Genomic DNA, 24664 nt, shown 5'->3' with positions numbered 1-24664 from the left:
CCGCTCTTAATACTGACTTTGGTGGCAAAATGTGAGGGCCCTGCATATCGGGCGGACCAAGCAGTAATTTTCACATGCTTTTAGGACGAGGACCCGCCTTCAAGCAATACCGAAAATAATCGCAGGCCTATATACATGATATAGGACCTACTTCCAATCGTCCCGACTGTGCGATTATTTAGACATCGGCCTACTCAATTACGTGCAATTTAGTTTTCTCCTCCTTTCCTCCATTTTCTTTCTTTTCTCCTTTCTTCCTTTCTTCTTTTTTTTTTTGGGGGGTAGGCCCGTCAGCCCCGAATCCGCTACTTTAAATGAGTCAATGTGTATGTTGGGGAGGGAGGGGGTACTGAGGCCTACCACATTTAATAACGAACTTGCTTACTCTTTGTGGGATTTCAATCGCAACACAGGTAATAATAAAAACAGTAGCAAACTTCACTTTACTAACAAGATACAACAACTTTACAACTTTCTTTTTAATTAATGAAACGGCAAAGCTTATTTTTGACTCAGAGTTTAATTTTAAGATGCTAGCCGAAGTCAATAACTTTGCACATTCTTCGGGTTCCTTTGTTTCCACTCTTGTTAAAAGAAGACATAAAACCTGATGATCAGCTGACTCTTTCTGTTGACAATTTAAGTTTAAAACATTATTAACACAATTTGTGTGTTGATTGTAAACAAAACCAATAGGCCTACAATTGGCTAGTTTCAAATCTTTCAGAACATATTTTAAACCGTGTTTTTTGTACTGAAAATATTTTGTAAAAGATTTGCAATTACTTTGATTGGGATCGAACATTGCCACTTTACAATGCTCAAGGTCACCAAAACTCAGATGTGTGAAAAATCCTTTTGTTAAAAATTGTATGAAATCATCCCTCAGCGTAAACTAGTTTCTATACCGGGGTACACTTCTAAATGTGAATGATACGGTAGGTAGCTGAAAAGTGTTTTGTGACGTTACATGTATACGTAGCCTTCATTAGGAAAACAATTGTTATTTAAAGCACCGTAACATTTTTCAAAATCGGGATTTTTACCTAATTGTAATAAATATAACATAACAAACACACCCTGAAATGTTTTATCGTGTAGGCCTACATGCCTCGCCAATCACCCGCCATGATGTGCTGCTGAGTGCATATCCCATAGACAATCCATTGGATTATTCAAAACACTGTTAAATGTAGGCCTAGGCCTAGCGGTGGGCCTGGGCTGCGAGATCTGGATCTGGATCATTTATAGGCCTACTCCAATAAAAGCAGTGAATTCTGCACCCGGGATTCTGCATCACACTAGCTCACACTAGAGTTGGAGATAGTTGGAGACCTACCACACAATTTATTCGCTACCTGAAGTCGCTAATAGAGAATGAGAGATTAGAATATTTGTTTTCAATTTTCTAATATTTTTTTTTATTTGTTCCATTAAATAATTCTTTAGGCCTATTCTGTCATGTCTGTAAAGTACGGTATCGTATGACGCTGCATCGGTATCAGAGAATCCATGTATCGAGTATCGCTAACCTTAGTCAAAGGTCAAAACCAATTATAAAAATATGGCGCCGATTTCGCCGGGCTTATCTTCAAGCGTAGCAGTGATTTTATCAGTTCCAAGTTTCACACGGATTTTTCATCTTTTCCTCAAAGTGGAAGGAATACACACCGCTACAGGTAAGTGATTTAAACCGTTACACATGAAGTTTTAGGGTGTGTCCAACAGTTTAATATTGAGGTTTTACCATTGTGAACATACCGATTCACATTATTATCGTGTTTTGTAAGCTTTGCTATTTTCTCAGAAAACTGAGCAAAAATTCACCTAATACTGAAAATTGACTGTTTTGACTGTTCTTTAATTTCAACCGTATCAAACCTGAAACAAATGTGCTGCCTTGTGAACACAAATTTTGCATATCATTGTCAACTGGAAGGGGGAAAATAAGTTTAATTTCATTGATAACATGAAATTGATGCATATTTGTGTTTTCAAAGCTGTGCATAATTAATGCATTTCCAAAATAAAAAATATTTTGGTACTATTAGGGTCTGCCATTGCTGATAAATAAGTGTGTAAAGTGGATTCACGCCAGCAGTTCTGAAATTGCAAATATGATCAAAATTGTGATGGGGTCATCATGTACCTCTCTTTGGCTTGTACAATTAAAAGCATGTAAGCTACATTATTTTCAATACCACCAATAGAACGAGAAGATTTGCCCCTTCATTTTGCATACCACTTTGACCAATTTTTTTTTCTCATTTCTTCACAAAATGCAAAAAAAAAAAAAAAAAATGTGATGGGTGTAGTACCCCCTTAAGTAATTCCTAAACCAATCCAGTACAATGCCTCGAAATCCGGAATCCAGTACAATGCCTCAGAATCTGTGGTAGCAACAAAGTCTAGTGAACTAATATGGATAATTTCTTAGATAAAAAACAAGATGCTGTTAAAAAGATTGGTATACATGTACGCAAGCGAGATTTTTAGTTTGTAAAATGCATTGCAAATTGTCGGCTAAAGAGTGCATAAATTAAAATAGTGAACACTAATATCAACAATAAGTATCTACATTGCAAGTGGAAACGGTTTACAAAAACATACCACCTTTTTTCAGGCGATCGGTGATCGCTGAAACCTATATGCAATTCCAGGCGATCTGGAAAAAAAGAGTGTGAGCATAAATGGCTATGAACTTGGGTCACTGAAACAAATGTTTACATTGGTGTCAGGCTTTTATAATGATACAATAATTATGCCCACAATAATGGCTTTCATTTTAATCGTTATTTGTTTTACTGCTATTTTTACTTTTTGAGAAATTTATGAATTTATCGAAAAATTTTTGGAGATCTTTTTTTTTTTGGTCCGAAAAGTACTTTTATAACTTTTGTATGGTACTTTTGTATGATTTTGCCAATAATAATAATAATAAGTTGTTTATAAACAGTGTGTTTGGTGTTGAGCAAAATCTGAAGTAGGTGATTTTGGCCTGGGTCATTTTGGTGACCATAACAATGGACAAAATAGGCTCCTACTCCTAGCAGGAAAAGTACCCATTTTGGTTGGATCTAACTTAACCATCATTAATTATTAATGTTTTAATGCTTTTTAAACTAAAAATACCTAATAGTGAGCTTGTAAGGTTTGTAAACATTTCACAAAACTTAAGGGGGTACTACACCCATTGATTTTTTTTTTCTTTTTTTTGCATTTTGTGAAGAAATTACAAAAAAATTGGACAAAGTGGTATGCAAAATGAAGGGCAAATCTTCTCGCTTTTATTGGTGGCATCGGTATCAACGTAGCTTACATGCTTTTAAAAGTAGAAGCCAAAAGGTGGTACATCACTGATGATTTAAATTCACTTCATTTTGGAAAGCTTACTATCAACGGATTTCGTTAAAATTTTGGATATGTGTTGCTAACACGTTAGGGAAATAAAGTTGATATGTAAAATGGGAATAAGTGGTTCCTGATTTCTTTTATGACTTCATGAACTTGGTGCTCCACAACTATCAAAAAGGAACTGGTTAAAATGCTTCTATTTTCAATGTTGAGCTATATTTTGTATTTTTAACTTGCGTACATTATTTCACTGAAACTTAATTAAGCCACAGGTAACAGGTTACCACAACCATACTACAGCAATGTTGAAAAAATTGTATTTCTTGTCACCTATACCACCATATTGGGTAGTTTTCCGTAAGCTTAACGCTTGTGATTTTGGTAACTATTTTATATTTATTTGTGAAATCCGTCTCAACTAGGCATTCTAAATTGTACTCACCATTTACATCCCAAGGTATATTAGTATATCCACCTTGCACTTCTCGATATATATCCAGTTAAAGACAGAATATCAAAATTATTCCTCATTATGATATCACAAACTCTCACATGTGTATTCAAAATTGATGCTTAAATTTGACCTGAACCAATTGACCTATAACCTGACATACGGTGACCTAATAGCCTTTTCTTCTCCTAACAACACATTATAATATTATTGACTAATGACTATACATCCATTGTGTAAGTGTTTATATATTTTGCATGAACCACTAGATTTTCTATAGAGAGTATAACAAAGGATTTAATGTATTCTATTCATGTACCCTACTTGAACATGCTGAATAGAATAAATCATGGTTTGTTATGAAACACGCATCTGAGTAACTAGGATACAGTAAACAAAATATATATAGGGCTAAAATGACTTACTACAATTGTTTAAAAGCACTTTTTTTTCTTTTTTTCATATTTTTTTTTATTTCACATGATCCGTGCATATATCGCCTAGCTATAAATGAAAAAATATTTATTTAGACCAATCAAACCAGTATATGGGTGTAGTACGCCCTTAATGTTTTTATTATAATAAACAGAGGAACTAAAAGGCTCACTTCTTTTTCCACGTTACAGATTTACCAATAGTATTGACATCCATTCTGCAGTGTGTTGATTCAGCATTGAAATATTGATTGATTGATTGATTTCAATTGGTTGCCCTGGCCCCATTGTTTTATCATTGATCAGTTTACACATGACTATCATGCAGACATGATTGACTTTTTAGGAAGTGGAAGAGATTACTGAATGTCAATATCTATGTATTTGTAATTAATTTGCTGTCAAACCATCTAGTTTAGAGTTCAGGATTGAGGGGTTAAAAAGTGGACAGGAAGTAATATAATTACCCACTTTGTGCATGGACTGTTTACTGTTTACAAACTTGCATGACTTTGTGACACATGTATGTTTTAGTCATCAATGTACATTACATTACATCAGAAAAGTTGAGATCTCAACTTTCCTGATTTACATGTAGTAATTTCGAACAACCACCTCACAAGAAAAATCTTCAAAAATCACCCAATTGGGCTACCAAATCACAGGTTTGGCAACCCTTTGTATACCGGTTTACCTTGAAAGCTATCTAATGATGACACTTGTATTACAATGACCCTTGTAAGTAGCTTGTTATGGATCCACCTCTGTACAAGACCTTTGACATTTACATGTAGCGAGGTTTTCCTCAGTATATTGTGCTTACTAGTATGGATCCATTCTGAAGATGATGCAAATTTATACAGTGGAATTTGGTTAAAAACTTAAAATCAACTTCTTGTTCTTGAAGTTGTGATTTAAAAATAAGTATGATGGTGTACATCTGGGTAGGGTCAGGGTGACCAAAATGTGAAAATGTTGCTGTGGCATTGTACATTGTACAAAAATATACAAGCCTAGAAGGTGTTATCCGGGGGGGGGGGGGGCACTCACATAACAAGATGGTACGGGTATGTGCGGCGGTCAAGGGTCCCTTTTTCAGGCTCTCCTGCAGTTCTTCAAGACCCTCATTTGCATCATGCTCCAGTTCATTGAGCCTCAAACTCTGAAAATTTGAGCTCTTGAGCTCAAATTTAGACAAAATTAGATTTTTTTTTAGTTCCAAAGCCTATAATTTGGGTCAATTTTAGTTCACAGACCCATACAAAAATGTTGAAATTTCAGTTCATCAAGCTCCTATTTTGCCCCAAAATCATTTCTTAGTTCTCAAAGTTCCTTGAGTTGCTGAATTTTTAGTGCAGTAGTTATATATAGTCTTTTCCCCTATAATATACATAGCTTACCTGTCACCAATGCGCTATAATTTTTGAGAAAAATGCAAAAATAGGCACAAAATTGGCCAGGGGTGTAGTACCCCCTTAATATTAAAGATATGTTGTGTGAAAAGTAATATGCCGATTGGCTTTTGCTCATGAGAAATGCTCTTTTTAAAATGAATGGGAGAAAATTCAGTTGATCTACATTGATTTCACATGATGGGTGCACCAAGATTTTATTGAATTGAAATGGTAATCATGCCACTGTTTTTCTTTGAAATTGTAGTTTAACAATATTTTTGGGAATAATAATTTAACAAATGCACTAAGGAATATTCTTGTCAGTTATTCAAAAGAGTCACCTTTACAGGTTTCTCAGATATGGTCATTTTCACAGTAAAGGGTGTAACTTTTGATTTTTAGGGTCAAAATTTCAAACCACTTAAATATGTTTCTGTTTACTGTAATCATGCATAGAAGCAACTTAAATTCCAGTAAAATAGTGTTTCAAGGCTTAAACCTTTTGATTTCTGATAAAAAATTGACATTTCCATAACATTTTGGTTAAAATCTAAGAAAAATGTATTTTACATAAGCTCAGAAAATTATGACATGAAAGCTGGAATACATGTGAAATCCCATTCCAAAGTAAGTCAACAGATATAAGTTAAATTTTATACCATGTTTTGCTATGTTTGTAATTGCAATTTTGAAAATTTTTAACATCAAGGGTCATTTGCAATGGAAATTTCCCAACCTTAAACATATTTTTTAAGTTTTAATTGGGTTCCTAAAATAATTTAAATGTCTAACTTCATGTACAAATACTACTTGATGAAAGGAACCTCCCAGCCAAGTTTCACAGAAATTGGAGTTATTTTTTAGAATTGGCAATTCAAGCGATTTGTGTTTCGGAGGCTTCAGTTAACAACACAGGTGATCATAAAAGTAAAATATTTGGCTAACTACTACAAGTTGACATGAAAAATAGGTAAAAAATATCACAATTACCAATTTTCATGCTTTGCTTCTAAGTATTGAATTTCAGTTGTGACAAAAATTAAATTATCACAGCAAGTCATTTTTTTTTGTTTCGGAGGCTTCATGTTTACAATGGTTAAACATGGCAGAAGTAGTTTTTTTGAAAACAACACTGTTGGGATCATCTAAGCTGTTATTTTCTTGTGTGTATTGAATCAATGATTCTATGCGGCAGATATTGCAGATTTATAACATGATAATTTTTTCACCCATTTGTTAAGTATGGTGTTATTTGCATGTGAAGCCTCCGAAACAGACTTTCTTGGATATCAGTATATTTTTCAAGCATTAACCATAATATCAATTTTTTTTTTAATTTATGACATTCTGCACATATCATGCAACAATTACAATGCAGATATCAATATGGAACATACCAATTTAGATATGCATAGATGATAATTAAGTTTACTGTTGTTTCGGAGGCTTCATTTGTTTCGGAGGCTTCAATTGTTAACGGAAAGTTTGTATTGGGTCCCATTTTCAAACGGTGATATATATCTCCATGATTTAAAAACAAGTGACTTGAGGATCTACTTTGCTACATTTTGATAAATAGATTGGATGAGCTCTTTTATTTATATTTGCCCAAGCTTGCTGAACAGTTTGTTTCGGAGGCTTCAAAAAAGTTAACGGAAAATCGGCTCTTTGAAGTCAAGATTTTATAAAAAATTTAAAAGCTTGCAAATCAACTAATTTTTGTTACCCATTTCAAGTTAAGATATCAACTGTTATGAATCAAGAAGAAGTGAAGAAATAACCAAGAATTATGAACCAAAGCTATACCCACAAAGTTTGTTAACAATTGTTAACGGAAAATGAAGCCTCGAAACGACAAATATCAAGTCCGGTTCTCAAAAATACAGGGCTGTTCACAATTAAATCTAATGTGGCAGTGTTTACTGAACATATGACCGTACTTTCAGGATAAGAAAAATTATCCATGAACTAACTGAAGAAAACACAGGGTTTTACAAAAATGTTACTGTTTTTTACAGTTTTTCAAAATGGCAATATTAGGTACATTTAAGCCTGCTAAAACTGAACGCAGTAACTCCCGAAGATGATTATGCTACCCAAGGTAGCTGCTAACTAGATGACTTATGTGGCCAAAAATCATGGAATTCTGTGGCTTTATTAGAAAACTACGGATCAAAATGTTAAAAATCCAAAGTTACACCCTTTACCGTGAAAATGACCATATACCAACACTCTTTCAACTTGTTAATGCAAAGAAACAAAAACCCTTAAAACATGTTGCATCTAGTAATTGCTAATAAAAATTGTTGCAGTTTATGAAATTCAAATATATGAAACATTTTGTTAAGAATAATAGTATATCGACATCTCTCCAACACATTCCATCTTGCTGACAAACTTTCCCTGTTAATGTAACACAAAATTTATTGCTATACATGTGCTGCACTTACATCAGGCGATGCTTGAAAGTGTTTCCTGGGATCGATTTAAAGCAGGGTATTCAGTGGGAGAGAATCTTTCCCCGGAGAGATGTAGAATATGAAAATATAAGCAGTATCTTATCTATTAGCATTGGTTATGAGGTATTCTACGCAGTGTCCCCAATCCAGATTGATTCAGATTCTTGAGGGTTTGAATAATGTGAGAAGGGAATGAAAAAACAACAATACAACACCCTGTTCTACGGGTGGAAGGACTTCCAAACTTTGTAGGGTCAGTCGGTCTGGATCGATCTTTTGTTTGGAAAGAGGCTAAATTACTCTAAAAAAATCACAGAAGCTTGAAAAATTTGAAAAATAATTTGAGCAATTTTTGGAAACATATGAGCATTTTCTGAATTTTTGTAAACAAATTTCAGTCAAAATCATACATGAGCATTTCCTGAATTTTTGTAAACAAATTTCAGTCAAAATCATAAATGAGCATTTTCTGAATTTTTGTAAACAAATTTCAGTCAAAATCAAATTTCGGTCAAATCATTTCATTCTCATAATCCCCAAAGGCAATATCTGGGTCAGTCGGTAGTGTAGAACACTTTCTTTGTCACTTAAGCATCAAGTATGCAACAACAGCAAGAGATGAGTAGGTGTAGGGGATTTACACATTAAAAAGCCTGGAAGGAAAAGGCTAAGTGCTGGTGTTAAGCTACATGTACAGTACAGGTATAATTGATCCGGACTGCAGTAGTCAAGGTGAAAACCAGATAGCGCATAATCGTGTAGACAGCTCCAGTATGGATTTCAATTCGACAGGTCTAGCTGTGCTATTCCCACTTAAACATCTAGGGATGAGTTACATTTTTGGTGAAGAGATGAAACGTATCTATCCGACTGTTTGAATATGTATGGGGACGTTGACATTGCACAATTTGGTTATGGAAGGGGAATATTTTGTAAGGGAATTATTTTTTTTTGTGAGGAAAGGAAATACAGGATATTGAGTGCACCCTTTGGCACATTTTACACACCGCATAATTTACTGTTCTACTTGTTAATTATCACTTTGTGAATATCAGCACCAGCACGATGTAGCAGCATGGTGTGACCCTGGCATAACCTAGTTCTTTTTGTACGATAATCAGGGGGCATGCATTAGGAAGAACCTTGCTGAAAGGTATAATTAAAATGCAAGCGAGTAGATTTCCCCTTATTCAAATTTTAAGGTAACAAAGAAAATAATAAAGGAATGGAAGAAACGATATAAAAGAATGAATGAAGAGTTTGGAACACAAAAGATGGATTTTTCTGACCATATTTTTAAGAATTTATTTATAAAATTGAATAATGATTTATAGTCAAAATTATATTGTAGCTGAGGTGGTAATTAATTTAGGGACACCCTCTGTCAAGAACTAGCTGATCTGTGCTCTTAAGGGGTACTACACTCTGTGGTAAATTTGTGACTATTTTTTGTTTTTTTCAAAACTAAAAACACTGGTAACAAAAGTTATGTATAGTTAGCAAAGAATCAATTACTACACTGAAATTTCAATAGCTCAATACTAGCGGTTCAGTATATATTATAGGAAATGAGGTACATCCTAGAGGTACCTCATTTCTTATCATATAACAAACCGCTTGTCTTGGGTCACTGAAATGCCAGTGTAGTAATTGGATTCCTTGCCCCTATAATATACATAACTTTTGTTATCAGTGTGTTATTAGTTTTGAGAAAAGTGCAAAAAAATCAAAATTTATCGAAGGGTGTAGTACCCCTTAATTGAAAAGAATTGGAGATGTACATTTTTTTGAACAAGTTGGCATTCAAAAGGTTATGAGTATTGTGTATCATACATTTCCGGGATGGGTGTGTTATCAATATTTAAAAAAAAAAGGTTTTTGAAATTAAATTTTACGTTAAATAATGTATCAAGTGAGGAAACAGGATATCTGCAATATGATTGGAGTGTATCCCTAACCCAGTATAAAGACTTTGATGGAGGAGGGATTATACAGCTTATATAGAATCAAGCTCTGTAATTCCAAGATGAAGCCTCTTACACCAGGCTAATTCTGTGCTCTGTAATTGATAGGAATGGTAGGCTGATAATAATGCCAAGACATACAGTCAGCAAAAGCATTAAGGGTAGACGAGGTAGTGTTGGTCGAAGCAACCTAAAAATTGATTTTCATTATCTAGATCAATATATTATTGAAAATTAACACCTTGATGTTTTGCAAAAGTTCATTCTACAAATCGTATACTCTGCAAACTTGCTTAATTTTTTGTTGTTAATTAGTTATGTACGTTTTACAAAAGTGTTGTCGTTTCAGCCCTCTTCACAACGTAACTCAAGAACCGCAGCACCTATACAAGTATATCTGTGATATTTTAATTCTTCTACACGCTCGCTATGAATTGAGCAATGCAATTTTTGCCAAAGCTCACTACCATTTGTAAGATGCTGTGAACTACCAAATCACAACAGTTTAAAATAATTATAACCTTAAGGGGGTACTACACCCCTCGATAAATTTGTGTCTATTTTTGCATTTTCCTCAACAACTAATAACACAGTGGTAACAAAAGTTATGTATAGTATAGGGCAAGGAGTTCAATTATTACACTGGAATTTCAGTGACCCAAGACAAGCGGTTTGTTATTTATGATAAGAAATAAGGTACCACTAGTATGTACCTCGTTTCCTATCATTATATACTGAACCGCTTGTCTTGAGTCACTGAAATTTCAGTGTAGTAATTGGATTCCTTGCCCCAATAATTTACATAACTTTTATTACCAGTGTGTTATTAGTTTTTGAGAAAAATGCAAAAACAGTCACAAATTTACCACAGGGGTGTAGTACCCCCTTAAGGTACACCAGTTATGTTCACTCCTGTATACCCTAAACAAAGACAGACATTAGAACTCATTAGAACTCATTCATTGAAATTGGGCAAGAAATAAAGAAACTGTGATCTAAAATCTCTCACCCTGATGTGGCAGTGACGTCAACACGTTGAGGCAATTGTTTTACGCACATATCTATGTGGCATCTTTTAAGTGTGTGTGTGTATGCCAGCGCTTTGAGCATCCGCTAGATACTTGATGTTGCGCCCAATGAAATGCGCACAGATGTCACTGCCACATCGGTGAAAATGGTATTCACCCATTGCACGGTTCCGCCATATGCGAGGAGAGCCTCGATCTGGCAGCATGCATGAATGGGAATTGAACCAGTCATATAACATTGCGTAAAGTTACGTAATACTTCCTTTCATGTCTATTGCCAGTTCGAGGCTCTCCCCGCATATGGCGGAACCGTGCAATAGGCGAATAGTATTAGAGCATATATGTCTTTTTTTTATGTCTTTGGATTTATAAATTGGTATTTTTTTTTTCCATATCATTTCAGATTCCAATGGATTTAAGTGAACTGCAAAAGCCATGTAAAGCAGGATAACCAATGGATAATAATATTATGATGCCGTACAGTCTATGATTATTGACTACAATATTTCTTGTATTTAAGTTACAGGTAAGTATTGGAGTGTGATATATACAATTTATGTATTTCTTCTATACAAGGCATTAGCCAGAGGGGTGTCTTTAGGGTGTCTAAAATGGTCAAAAATACCTTATTCTACAAAATCAGGGTGTCCACTTCCTATTCACTCCATTATAAAAATCAGAATTTTAGGGTGTCCAAATTGAAAACAGGGTGTCCAAATGACACCTGGACACCCCTCTGGCTAATGCCTTTCTTCTATAGCTGTCTGTGGTGTTTGCATAGCAGTGAAGAGGATGTTCGGTATTCTGGGTATTTTTACATATGAAGCGCTTATTTCCAAACCATGTTAAGTCCACAACTCCATGTGTCTCATTTACTTGTGAGATACAATCACAATTTGACAAGTTTGACATTAGCAACAATGAGTTGTACCATCAACAAGCTATTATTTACCATAACAATGCTGCATAACAATATGCAGACTATTGTTCTCATTTGGGAAACAAAGGCTTCACACTATATTATTACTGTGTGTCCATCCAGTGTTTGCTTTGTAATGGTGCATCCAACTGAAATTATAATACCTAGTATCACAACACATTGCAATATGGCACAGGGAAATCAGAAACATGGGATAGTGGACTTAACACGGTTTGGAAGTAAGCTCTTCATATGGCATGTTTCTTTGAGGATCCAGAAAGGCAGAAAAATGGTAGGATTTATACAACATGTTTCTATTGAGCATCTAGAAAGCCAGACAAATGGAAGGATATATATATGCGACCTGTCACCACGAAATGAGCGTTAAGTTGCAAGGCTACTGGGTTAGTGGTCTTTGTTTCCTTCGTGAATGGCCCATTGTGCCCCCATTCACAAAGGACATACAAATGTACTTCTGGCTTGAACAGGTGTGCGACAAACAAAGCCATCAAGTCAGTCAGCCTGGATGTCTCGAAACTACTAAACTACTAAACTGCGACTTTATACATATACTCATTTCGTTGTGGCAAGTCACATATAGCGTATTTCTATTTAGCATCCAGAATGAAGGAATCCAAGCTATTTATACCAAGAAAATATAAAGCAAGCAAGCCAGCTTCAGTGATTGATGAAGACTTTTTCAACCCTGGCTGGCTGCCTAGACAGACAGGTCCAAGGATCCACTTTTACGTTGTACCTTATGATCAATATGTTCATGCAATGCATGTTGTTTTTCCCCAGAAGGGCTGTAATAATTCAAAACCCTCATAAAGTGTGGAAATGAGTTGAAAGGCAGCCAACTTAGGTTTCATAGTGAAGAAATAATTGTGATTGAAAAATTGCAATAAATCAGTTGAACTTGAAGCCCTTTGAAACTCAAAAACCTTTGAAAATGTCACACTCAGTTGGCAGTGACTACTGACTAGCAACAAAAAAAAGTCAAAACTGTCGTTGTATTGAATACATGAGCACGATATTGACAATGTGCTTTGCATAAAAAATCTGGGTTGATCCATTTGATGTATGATGCATTAGAATCGCAAATCCTCAAACTCAATCAAGATAGTATGCCTGGCCATAACTGATATGGTGTGCCATATCAGCGTTGGCAACAGGCTCACATTAATGTATTGAAAGCAAAATTTCCAAGCTTTTGCTTCTTGGTGTAGCTAGTTTTGATAGATTATTTTGAAAGTGTTTTATCAAATCTAAAGTGAGGTTCAAGTAGCAGTTGATCCCTATATTAATGTTGATGCCCAACATGCTTGAAATTGTTTCTTTTATTTGCTACCCGGTTACCCGCCCGAAAAATGCGCCGGGTACCCGGGCACAAAATTACCCGAAAATGCCAGGCCTACTCTTGTTTCTCATGGATCTGCACTCACACAATATGAACATATTTCATGTATTATGTATCTAGGGAGAAGTCTTACAATCTTATAGAAATCATGAATTACGTAGAATATAAGGAATCATAGATGTAGATTATACTTCAGAGAAAATGCAAAACCAACCATTTAATAAAAGCCATAACAACAGCAAAAACAAGCAAACTGTAAAAATCCTGCGTCTGTAGATTAAAAATGTGAATACTGAGCACTATCACATTTACACTATCAAGAATCAAGAATATTAATTGATATTTTGCCCATTATGTAACTGCCTTACATTCCTCCGTCCCATCCAAAACTGGCAAGCGTATTGGTGTTCATGAACAAATGATGTCAGAGAAGGATTGAATGTCACGGAATTGGAACATAGACTCAGCGCCCCCACCTCCAATAGGGCTTGAAATGTTTGCAATTTTTCTTCCCATCTTATTTAATATCTGTATGTTCAGGCCGAAAAAAATCTTGATACCGAGCGCATATAACTGATTTTATCAGTTTGTTTTCAGGGAAAAACAGAGGCAGTTTAACTCATAATCATGGCGATATTTAGCTAGAAATCAAGTCCAGTCAGCATGTCTACGACCCTTAGTGTGTGCAGTAATAATATCCTCTAGGATTCACTGCAGCGTTATGTTTCCTCATATCTACTTGCGCTTAAGTGGGGTTGCTATTCGGTTACTATGCAAACACAAAGCATTGTACCTGAACATAGATGATGAACAGCAACATCGTTGTCCCAAGGTATAGCTGGGCTACTTATATTAGTAAGTTGGGCACTGGAATAAAGTGAAGTGGAATTTGGAAAGTTAATAGGATCCCCAGAGTACAGTATTAGTTACCAGGTTTACTCAAGTATAGCATCTAGGGTTGTGATCTTTATATTTGGAGATGAGGATATTGGATTGTATTTTTCAGAACATACTGAATTCCATAAATGTAACCTTTGGGTAAAATATTTTAATCATAGTTTTTTTTTTTTCTAAAGCAAAATGATTCTATTCCCTTCTCCTTCTCTCACCATGAGAGAAAAGAGAGGAAATATTTTAGTAACTACTGAAGTATGTAGCATTATCTTCATCTTCTCTCCTTTTTCATTTCTTCTTTCCCTTCCGTTAGCAAAAAACCATGGGTTGGGTTAGGTTTAGTACACCGTACTTTAAAATTATGGTTACCTAGCTGGGGGGTTTACACCCCCCAGCTAGGTATTGTAATCGTTCGGGTTCTTCCGCTGGCAACAAACCACTGTAATCTTCCCGCTTTTCTTCCGCTGGCAACAAAGTGAAAATGCACATGTTTTTTTTTTGTTACCCTTTGAGTATGAAACCCGACTTGATGCTATGTAAGAATTATTTGACTAGTGAAGATATGGTTTGGTCTTTTTGAATTATTGTTTTTCTAAAGGAATGAATGTGTTTGTTAGTTTGTTACTGTAATTTGTTATTTAACCTAAGGCACTTAATTAGTTGAAAAGGTAATTAATGACCTGTTGTTTCTGCAAGCCCAGGGAATATATGTGTGGGAGGATTGATGGCTAATATGATTTTGGATGTAGTTAGTTGGAATTGAAAGGTTGTTGCAGAAAACTTGGATAATAGTGACAGTAGTTTGTGTAGGAAGCAATAGTTGAAATAATGGCATATGGGCACATGAACAAAGTGAATAACTTTAGGTGATTGCAAAGCCAAAGGTTTTCTTTAAGGTTGAATGTCAATGCAGTGGAAATAAGCAGTAATGGCATATTTATATAGGTTTTTTTAATAGAAATTTGATTTTTGATATGAACCATGCAGGTGTGTTAAAGGCACTCCTTAACAGTAATTGTAGTATAAATTTATGGGTTTAATATTATGTTTACTATTAAAAGTACTAGTATTAGGCTCTGGCTTATCTTTTGATTTTGATTTTGCACCCGTATTTTACAGACTTTGGTGGTATGTTTGGAAACAGGGGATTAATGAGCCAGGCTTTAAAATGTTTAGCATTTATTTCTGTATGGTTATATGTCCGACCTCTTTCTTTGTATGTGTTCTCTGGCCTCTTTCTTTGTAATGAATGTGTTTTTGGCTTGATTAGTAATTCCAATGTTAGTACCGGTATATGAAACTATCAGATGTGTTTCCTTTGCAGTAGGAACTTTAATTCTTTCAGTGCCATTATCATGGCAGTTAATATCAAACTCTAGCTAGCATTTGTTTACAGGCTCTATGTTTTGCTTAAGTAAATGATTGTTGGGGATTTTCTTGTCTTCTGATGTTAGGGTTTTTTGTTTTATACTTATATCTTAGAGTATGTATCTTATTTTGTTTGATTAAAAACATCTTGCATTAATATATATTTGAATCACAGTTCCTAATTTGTGTGGTTTAAAACATTAACAATTGGTGTTCTTGTATTTTACAGGGAAATTAAACATGGTTTAAGATTAAAAAAAAAAAAAAAATAGCTTGCAAATGGAATAGACCTACATGAATGCGGGATATGAATTCATTTGTTTTCCCTACCTTTTTTTTTTTGTTTATGAAGTTGGGGAAAATAGTATAAAAGCCTTTAAAAGTCTAGTAATTGGTAACTGTAAAAGAAGTGCAGGCACCCTTCATGATACCACTGGGTATTATACTGTGCGTGGCGGCAGCACTATTGTGGTGCCACATTACATTTGATGTAGTATATATGTCATGGACTGTAACATTTGAGCTGTTTTTAGGGGTCAATTGGTCATGGTATACAAGTAATATTGTAAATAATTTTTATTGCACAACCTTATGCCCTACAACAAGTTAAAACTGCATTTCTAAAAGGTTTCAGTGTTAGATGAATTGGTTAGTGCATCGTGGTATGATAAAATTCCTTCTATAATCTGTGGATAAATGTTTATAATCTGTGAGTTAATACATTTTATTGTTATCATGGTTATCACCCATTTGCTGTTTTCTGTAATCATGGTGATCTTGAATGAGAAATACTAGCTAGTACTAACAAGGTAAGACTGATCATAGTTTAATTAATTTAATTCTATAGTGATAGTTACAGGACTATTCATGGGTATTGGAATAATTCTGGTAGACCCTGCGCACAAGTATAACCCTAACCCTAAGCAACCCCAATTATAACCCTAACCCTAATCCTCACCGCTTATAAACCTAACCCTAATCCTAACCCTAATTTAAATTTAAATTATAAGGGGGCTGTCATTTTCTTTGGAAGGGGGGTCATGAATATACTGGGGAGTGGGGGTCATAGAATTTTTAGACCAATTATAGGGGTTATAATTTTTCAACACCCAAAATAGGGGGTATAGAATTATTAAGGGCTGGTGACTCAAACTTTTCGCGCGCTGTGCATGTATTCTTGCACACAATCTTTCATTATATAATGCAGATATTTTTCGCATATAGCGCGCCTTCTTTACACACACAATTAAATTTTAACGCACTCCACACACTTTCTTTGCTCTAAAGTTTTGATGCGCTCCTCGCCTTTGTTCCGGCAATGAATAATTTGTCTTGAGTCTGTGTAGTAGTACATGGTGTTACGTAACCCAGTGCAAAATTTGCTACACTAGTGGAACCAATGCTTTTTAGCTTCTGAATACCCCTACGAACCAAACCTGAGTTGGTTCCATTTTTTTTTCGAATAATGTCTTGGTGCCATTTTGAAATTCAAAATGGCCACTATTTTTAGCCTTTTTAAGCCGATTTGTCCCTAAAGCGCACAAAGTCATATTTTTCTTAATGATTATTTATACTTTTGATTGTCAAAATCCACTAAGAACATGATTAGGATCATTTTCTAGAATCCAAGATGGCTGCCAAATCCAAAATGGCCGCCAATTTGTCTGAAATGGTCTGCCAGCTATAAGGACATTGATTTCTTTCCTTTTTCCTGATTATTTTCGCTACTTATGTTTCTGAGAATCCACTGAGAACTAAAAACTTAATTTGGTCCATTTTCTCCAATCCAAGATGGCCTCTAAATCCAAAATGGCTGCCTTTTATTAAAATATGGCATACCGCTTTTGGCAATTACTATCATCGAGAGTAAAATACATGTATCTCATTTCTGTCAGATATGGATATTAACATGATTCTAAACATCTTAAAGTAGTGCAACAACATTGTTTAAGGAGAATAAAGGTGCATTTCACCTTTCAAAATGGCCGCCAAAGTGTTTGAAATTGGCTATGATTAATTTTTCAGCATTTATGCAATGAAATGCAGAAAATCATGTTTTTAAAAGTTGAAATATATTGTAATTCAACTTTAGACATTTATGATAGAGTTGACCTTGATGCATCTAAATGCCTAGTTGTCATCCATACTCATCATCTATGTTATCAGTATTTTCAAGTTCCTCAGTTTGGTGGACAGAGCTGTATTGGTACACTCTTCATCTGCTCCACAAGCACATGCTTCTGTACAAGTCAGCTCAGATAGTGTCGTCTGCAGGAACATCTTCTGGAGCATTTGCTTATTCCACATCCGCATTCTAACAAGCTCGACAACAGACTCGGGAGCTATTGCAATGTCTGACAGGATAGGTACTGGAATGTTATCTGCATCACTCGACCATCCTAGCTTGAATGGGTCTGGAATATTTGGATGTACCACAAGGTCTTGACTCCAAACATTCTGCATATGCGCCTGCAGAATGTGTTGATGCCACGCACAGAAGTTGGAGGGATTTTATCAATCCCCCTGGTTGGCTCTTGAAGCATTTCCGTCTCAGTTTTTCAGCTATGTTGGCCTGTAGGTCGCTTTTTTTGTGCCCATGAGCCTGCATAAAACCTCTCACAGCCTGAAACAACACTTTGAGAAGGCATTTCTGCATCACCAAGTTGACTCAGTGCTGTGAGTTCTTCAGGTGTTGCTTCAGTGAAGACCTTGAAAGCAGCCTTCTTGCCTATACCTCTGATATGTCCACATGTGTTGCATCCTGTTAAACATTAACAATGAAATCCCGGAAGCGCTGCTGCTTTTGATGTCCCAAGACGGATATGTAGCAAGATTTTCCTTCTGTTGTCACCTCTTCCCATAAGTATGGTTGTCTGAAGACCAAGAACAGTGAGTCTTCGAAGAGCAAGGACCATAACATCTGTATCTTGGGTCAGCTTCAGAATTCTCTGCTGCATAGCATGTTAGAGTGTCTGCTTCCTCTTTTGTACTAACACCTGTCGATGGCTGCAAAACTTTGTTTGCCAGGTAGATTGTGACGGAGTCCTTAGTTTTATTGTTATAGCCAAAAATAGCTTTGAGTCATGGATGGGGTTGTGTCAGCAACAATGTAGGCTCTGGCTGATGATTGGACTCCTAACTTGATTATATCTTTGATTGAGTTTTCTCTTCCATAATTATCAAATATGACACGGCAACCTTCATAGTCACTCTAACACGTCTGCACGTGAAAAGCAACATGAATGATGTTCCGCCATCAACAGGAATGTGTTGATACCACGCACCAGAAGTTGCAGGGATTTTATCAATCCCCCTGGTTGGCTTTTGAAGCGTTTCTATCTCAGTTTTTCAGCTGTGTTGGCCTGTAGGTCATTTTTGTGCCCATGAGTCTGCACAAAATCCTCTCACAGCCTGAAACAACACTTTGAGAAGGCATTTCTGCATCACCAAGTTGACTCAGTGCTGTGAGTTCTTCAGGTGTTGCTTCAGTGAAGGCCTTGAAAGCAGTCTTCTTGCCTATACCTCTGATATGTCCACATGTGTCGCATCCTGTTAAACAATGAAATCCCGGAAGCGCTGCTGCTTTTGATGTCCCAAGACGGATATGTATTGGTTTCAGCAAGAGTTTCTTTCTGTTGTCACCTCTTCCCATAAGCATGGTTGTCTGAATGATGTTCGTCTGATTATATCTTTGATTGAGTTTTCTCTTCCATAATTATCAAATATGACACGGCAACCTTCATAGTCACTCTATCACGTCTGCATGTGAAAAGCAACACAAATTATGTTCAGCCATCGACAGGTGTTAGTACGCAAGAGGAAGCAGACACTATAATCATGCTACATGCAGCTAGCAGAGATCTCTCAAGCTGGAAAGAATGTCCATATCATAACCCAAGATGCAGATGTTATGGTCCTTGCTCTTCGAAGACTCACGGTTCTTGGTCTTCAGACAACCATGCTTATGGGAACAGGTGACAACAGAAGGAAAATCTTGCTGAAACCAATACATATCCGTCTTGGGACATCAAAAGCAGCAGCGCTTCCGGGATTTCATTGTTGAACAGGATGCGACACATGTGGATATATCAGAGGTATAGGCAAAAAGACTGCCTTCAAGGCCTTCACTGAAGCAACACCTGAAGAACTCACAGCACTGAGTCAACTTGGTGATGCAGAAATGCCTTCTTAATGTGTTGTTTCAGGCTGTGAGAGGTTTTTGTGCAGGCAGGCTTCAAGAGCCAAGCAGGGAGGATTGATAAAATTCCTTCAGCTTCAAGTGCGTGGCATCAACACATTCTGCGGGCGCATATGCAAGCATATGTTTGGAGTCAAGACCGTGTGGTAAATCCAAATATTCCAGACCCGTTCAAGCTAGGATGGTCGAGTGATGCAGATAACATTCCAGTACCTATCCTGTCAGACATTGCAATAGCTCCCGAGTCTGTTGTCGAGCTTGTTAGGTGCGGATGTGGAATAAGCAAATGCTCCAGAAGATGTTCCTGCAGACGACACAATCTGACTTGTACAGAAGCATGTGATTGTAGAGCAGATGAAGAGTGTACCAATATGATAGGCCTACAGCTGTGCACCAAACTGAGGAACTTATGATGACAACTGGGCGTTTACATGCCTCAAGGTCAGCTCTATCATAAATGTTTGAAGTTGAATTACAATATAGAAATTTCATTGCGTAAATGCTGAAAAATTAATCTTAGCCAATTTCAAGACACTTTGGCGGCCATTTTGAAAGGTTAAACACACCTATATTCTCCTTAAACAATGTTGTTGCACTACTTTAAGATGTTTCGAATCATTTTCTTATCCATATCTAACCGAAATAAGATAGATGTATTTTACTCTCAATGATAGTAAGTTGTTCAAAACGGTATGCCATATTACAATAAAAGGCGGCCATTTTGGATTTAGAGGCCATCTTGGATAGGAGAAAATGGACCAAATTAAGTTTTTAGTTCTCAGTGGATTCTCAGAAACATAAGCAGTGAAAATAATCAGGAAAAAGGAAAGAAATCAATGTCCTTATAGCTGGCAGACCATTTTAGACAAATTGGCGGCCATTTTGGATTTGGCAGCCATCTTGGATTCTAGAAAATGATCCTAATTATGTTCTTAGTGAATTTTGACAATCAAAAGTATAAATAATCATTAAGAAAAATATGACTTTGTGCGCTTTTAGGGACAAATACGGCTTTAAAAGGTTAATATAGTGGCCATTTTGAATTTCAAAATGGCCGCCGACGACACACTCGAAAAAAATGGAACCAACTCAGGTTTTGTTACCTAGGGTATAAGGAACCAAAATAACCTTGGTTCCACTAGTGTAGCAAATTTTGCACTGACTTATAATAATTCTACGTAACACCATGTACTATAGGTGGAAGTGGGGGGGGGGGGTCATAAAAATTTTCGACCCAACATAGGGGGGGGGGGTCTAAAAAAAGATTGTGCCCGCAATAGGAGGGGCATAAAATTTTTACTCCGGTCACCAACCCCCCCCCGACGTAAGAAAATGACATCCCCTAACCAAACCCTAAAACACAGGGTGCACAGGGTAAACCAGAATTATACCTGGGTAATAATAATAATTCCTATTCATGTTTTAGTCCAAGACACAATCCCAGCAAACACAAAATGTTTTCGACATCATTCGCAAAAGGTTGTCAGAAAACGTTTAAATGTCGGGTTATATAAAGGGTATATTAAGGTTATAAAACGTTTTCATAACCTTAAAAACATTTTATGATATTCTACTGTTCAGCAAACAAAAATGTTTTACAAAAACATTTAAATGTCGGGTTATATAAAGGGTATAAAAACATTTTAATAACATTCCAAAAACATTCTTGAAAACTTGATACAAACATTCTAAACAGAATGTTATTTTGGGGTTGAAAAAATATTTTGCGAAAAATGTTTGCCCAAAATATTTTCAAAAACGGTTTAAAAACATTTTCATGACCTTTATATAACCCGACATTTAAATGTTATTGAAAGGTTTTGAAAAAAACATTTGAAGAACATTTTGTGTTTCCTGGGTTCAAATATTTTAAAATAATGTTATTTTAGTATTGACACAATATTTGGCAAAAATGTTTGCAAAAATAGTTTACAATAACATTTTTTGAAAACATTTAAAAATATTGTGTAGTGTGTTTTCATACAAAACGTTTTAAAACGTTATCATGACCTTTATATAACCCGACATTTTAATGTTATTAAAACGTTTTACCTAAAAAACCAAAAGCCAAAATATAACTTATTTAAAACGTTTACGTTTTTGTGTTTGCTGGGATGTTTATCATCACCGCTCAACATCTTTATTAACCACTCCCGCTTACTAACTGCTCCTGTTTACTCTACTAGCTCCCGCTAGTTTTGAATAAAATAAACACACTATCTGTGGTCATCTTGTGACTCCTACATTTTGGTCATCAAAAGTATTATGCCCCCCCGTATTTTTCTTTCCGAAAATTTATGACCCCCTGTATATTTGGGATCCTCCTTCCAAAGAAAATAATAGCCCCCTAGGGGTATTTATGGGGCTCAAACTCAGTGACAACAAACCTCACAACCAGGGGGAGATTTTACAGGGGTCATGTCAAATCTTAGAATTGCTGCATTTTCTGGCAATATGTAGGGGGTACGGAGCTCAAACTCAGTGACAATAAACTTGATGAGAAGAGTAACATTTTGGAACATTTTGCAGGGGGCAGGTCAAAGGTCAGCTGGGGTCAAACCTTCGAATTTCAATATCTGGACATCTGTGAGGGGTACGGGGCTCAATCTCGGTGACAACCTCATGACCTGGGGAACATATAGGTGACCCCGGAGTGACGTCACAAGCCGTTGACCTCCGTTGACAACAAATCCGATTCAGAAGTCAAATTTGTAGTTTTCTGTGGTTTGTCCCTCTTCCAATCGGCCAAAATACTACCATTTCTATAACTTCTCGACAAGGGGCGTCCAGCCAACAACAAAAATAAAGACTCTCCTCTACATGTTCATGTGTTCAGCTTCACATAAAATGCAATTTTCGCCAAGTATTTAACCTTTATTTTACCGAAATCGGCCGAGAAATTTGCTCGATTCGAGGTCAAAACAGAACGTAAACAACCGAATGAGCTCTGCTACAAGTCTTCAAGTACTCGCTCAGCTGCACGATCTATTGTGGGTTGAAAAGCGTAAGTGTAGCCGACTGTAGCGTCATGTAAAAGAAGTACCCGGATGACCGGGGTGACCTATTGGAACATTTTGCACGGGTCAGCTCAAAAGACATCATTCTGGGGCCAAATCTTAGAATTGCGTTATCTGGACATCTGTAAGAGGTACAGGGCTCAAACTCGGTGACAACTCATGACCACAGGCCGTTGCAACTTCTATACTAGCGCAATACAAAAAGATGGCGACAGCGTCGGCTTCCCCTGTGTATTACCCTGTGCGATAGCCTACTGAAAACTGCAGAAAATGCTGCTGCCACCTACGATAGACTGCGTAGTGCTGTGGAGACTTATGCTAATGACAGAAAAATGCTGCTGCCATCTACGTCCACATGTTGCAAGCGTGACGATCGCTGACCTCACATCGATGCGTGGAGTTACAATTCCATCGCACTTCGTGCTCTATTCTTATTCCATGATGACCAGGGGTGAATTATGGAACATCTTGCAGGTGTCTGGTCAAAGGTCATCTGGGTCAAATCTTAGAATTGCATTTTCTGGACATCTGTGAGGAGTACAGGACTCAAAACTCGGTGACAACAAACCTCATCACAGGGGAACATTTTTGGAACATTTTGCAGGGGTCAGATACCTCCACAACACCAACATGCCCCAGCTAGGTTTGTGGTCTATGACCACCATTTGCCTCTAGTTCCATTTGAATCAGACCAGGCCTTTCTGGATATCTATTTTCAATTTTGCATTAATATAAGAGATTGTCTGCATCCGATGCCAATACTTGTAAGGCTATAATCCTGAAGTGTTTTCTCACAGGATAACACAATATTCCCACACAAAGTGTGATGAAATTCTAACCACACTGCCTAGCCCCCTGAGCACTACCTGCCGATCTAACATGGCCTCTGATTGGTCAATTACATGACATCTTCATTTTAATCACCAATCAGAATGGAGCTTTGCAAATAATTCACCCCAATTTTTTGTGTGGTGAATTTTTTCCAACAATGTTGCTGATTGGTCCAATTGATAATGAAAACTTCTTTTTGGCCAATCGGCAGGTAGTTCTCATGGGGCTAGGGTACAACAAGAAATCAGGATACCACTTTTGCTTGTGTCTGCTGTAAAACTTACTGAATTTTGAGAGCACTGAATTTTTGCACATTTCCAGACGTACAGATTAGGCCTACATGATATTTCAGATTTACAGAACAAAATAATGGCACGATAGCCGTGTTATTTGTTTTAGTGGAAAGCAGAAATCTGTGAAGATTACTTGTACCATGTCGATGTCGAGTTTTAGATATATGTGAAAGAAAGTTGTCACAAAAAATGATGGTGTTTTACAATTTAACCTACTTGTGTAAGTGCATACATGTAGTTAATGTTGTACTTTACATCATGTGAGCATATATTTATAATGTTGACTTAAAGATGCCATCGTCAGCCGCTAGAAATTTCTTAAGATGATTATTATGAGCTGCGCTGAGTGCAATAATAGGGTGATCTGTCAGCTGGTGTAAGTATGTGTTGGAAAACAGAAACTCGGCAGAGGTATTTACCAGAGGGTTTGATGTACATGTATTGTACATGGAAGTGGTTTGTGATCAGCAGGGCTCAAGATGCTTGCTTGTTACTTGGGCTACCGGTACTGCGAACAGATTGTATAAAAAATAGCTCTCTGAATGTGTACTTAAAAAAAAAGATGCTAGAGTGAACAACAGCCCATGAGGCATGAGGGGTGACACACATCAAGAACTTATAGGTCCCTAAAAGACAACCACATGGGCCAATCAGTGGTTCACAGCAGCTTTGGAACAACAAGAGTGAAGGGGTCGTTTAC

General features: G+C 36.4%; 1 protein-coding gene across 1 annotated transcript in view; it reads left to right on the top strand.

Moving 5' to 3' along the window:
- Positions 1 to 24664, top strand: part of LOC140161207 (uncharacterized) — a 163751-nt gene that overhangs the window by 9029 nt on the left and 130058 nt on the right. The window contains 1 exon segment of the mRNA XM_072184662.1: positions 11488 to 11610. The gene's annotated coding sequence lies outside the window, so the exon portion shown is untranslated.

This window comes from Amphiura filiformis, chromosome 1 (genome assembly GCF_039555335.1).
Source record: "Amphiura filiformis chromosome 1, Afil_fr2py, whole genome shotgun sequence".
NCBI classification, from domain to species: Eukaryota; Metazoa; Echinodermata; class Ophiuroidea; order Amphilepidida; family Amphiuridae; genus Amphiura; species Amphiura filiformis.
The sequence above is the reverse complement of the archived record's forward strand: the minus strand, read 5'-3'. Positions and strand labels throughout refer to the sequence as shown.